The sequence below is a fragment of the Pavona decussata genome, unplaced genomic scaffold, assembly GCF_977016875.1.
Source record: "Pavona decussata unplaced genomic scaffold, jaPavDecu1.1 SCAFFOLD_300, whole genome shotgun sequence".
NCBI classification, from domain to species: domain Eukaryota; kingdom Metazoa; phylum Cnidaria; class Anthozoa; order Scleractinia; family Agariciidae; genus Pavona; species Pavona decussata.
The window spans coordinates 5,713,156-5,715,000 of NW_028145697.1; the positions used below are offsets into that span (position 1 = coordinate 5,713,156).

At 38.6% G+C, this 1,845-nt stretch overlaps 1 protein-coding gene across 3 annotated transcripts in view; it reads left to right on the forward strand.

Annotated features, from left to right (window-relative positions):
• The first annotated feature begins 231 nt into the window (after nucleotides 1-231).
• The window catches only part of LOC146454830 (neuronal pentraxin-2-like), a 15,997-nt gene continuing 14,383 nt past the window's right edge, over nucleotides 232-1,845 (forward strand). The window contains exon 1 of one of the 3 annotated variants that reach the window (XM_085095024.1): nucleotides 232-261. The gene's annotated coding sequence lies outside the window, so the exon portion shown is untranslated. Of the gene's footprint in view, nucleotides 262-585; nucleotides 717-1,845 lie in introns of those variants that run through there. The other 2 variants (XM_085095023.1, XM_085095022.1) reach the window with 2 other exon arrangements.

Sequence of the window (1,845 nt, forward strand, 5' to 3'; positions counted from 1 at the left end):
TGAAATTGAGAAAAATTGTCATAGACTTTCAGTAGCTGTAGTCACGAGAAGGATGTACATTTTTCGAAATATCAGTAGTATTTTAGAAATACATTTACATTGCCGCACAGACGATCTCTTATCAAACTTTGCATCTAAGCAATGTTCTGATAAAAACCAATGATGTCTGGAATATATTTATGAGGAAGAACGAGATGTTGAATTAAACTGGAACCCATATCACATAAGCGAAATTTTCCTCATACTGAATTCAACGAAACGGTAAGAATTCATAAAAGCTATTTCAGTGTTGAACTGACGAAAGCAGAGAAAACATGCTCGAGGTGAACAGCCCTTGTTTACGGGAAGCAGGCATATACTAAACATCGTATTATCGCTAACATTTCATTTGACTGATACTTTAAAAGAAAAATTCTACAGAACTGGCAAACTTTATTTAATTCAGCAATATGAATGTATTCTTAAAGCCCGTTTCGTATTCCATTTAATATTGGGATATTTTATAAAAGCCAGTTTTGATTGTTCGTGCGAGAAGGGGCTATTGTAAGAGGCAACTACACGGAACGGATGATACGTAATAAGCATAATTTGAGTGATTGATAACTTTCTCTTCTGCGAACGTTAAATATATTCCATGTATTGATCAGCAACAAGGTAGTCACTTAGGACTAGCGTACGGATCGGAGTGTGTTTAAGAATTGGCTGTGTTGACGAAGGTAAGTGCTGAGGGTTTTCTCAGTTTAAGGTGTAAAAAATGTGAAGGTTTGTTGAAAGCGTATTAGATCAAATTTAAAATTAGTAAAGGCTTTCACTCGACATCGATTCAACATTTCCTTTGTTCTCGAATGGCGTTGCCGTTTGAACATTCCGTTCAGTTTTGCCTCTAACATTTTACCAACATCCGTTCAAATATTGAAACCGTTTAAACGGGCCTTTATGAAATATTCTCATTAGTAATAAAAAACAATAACCTGCTCTTATGAAGAGTAGAGCAACGGCTGAAGTAGTGTGACGAACGACGGCTCTTTTACTCAGTGAAGAAGCAAGGATATCGGCTAATTTTGATGGACTTTGATGGATCCTGGAGGCCGCTTTAGTTTTTAGGAGCTCGGTTTCTTCTTTATTAGCGAAGGGGACACAAGGTTTGGATCATTTTGTTTTTACAAGTCCATAAGGAATTCTCCACATCCAGAAACAAGGGTCTCATTGAAAATATAGACGTCTCGTACTCTCGTTGTCTCGCAAAATATAAAAAAGTGCTCCCTGCACTTTTTCTCAAATACCGCACGCCGGTGGGAAATACGCTCGTTTCTATTTCGCCCGCTTGAGTTTGGTGAAGTAAAGAAATGGCACAAAATCCAAAATAAAAATTTTGGCCTTAACAGATTAGTCTTGACGTAGTAATTTTTGAGACGTCTTGTGTATTTGAAACAGAGCTCAGGCATTTAGTTTGTAGGCTTCTAAGGACAAAACTGTTTCGGGCAGCTCAAGTTATAATTACGTTTGTGTAATTAAGCCCTGTCTGCGTAAAACCTTTTAAAACGTTTCTCTGAACTTTCAAATAAAAGCCGATACTGAAGAAACAGCCGTACTTTAAGCATAGTTGTTTGTGTCGTCGATGTTGATTTCCATGTTTTTGTAGTACAAAGTGGGGGGGGACAGGGGGGCGGGAACCCGGGAGAATAGGGGGCGGGAGGGGTACGGGAGACGGAAGAAGAAAGGGCGGGAGGCGGGAGTTCTAAGAGGACGGGAAGCGGGAGAGCAATACAAAACGGTGAATTTCTTTACTTATTGATGCGCTAGAATACTATCAAAAAAAGAACTCAACAATGTTGTTCAATGTTA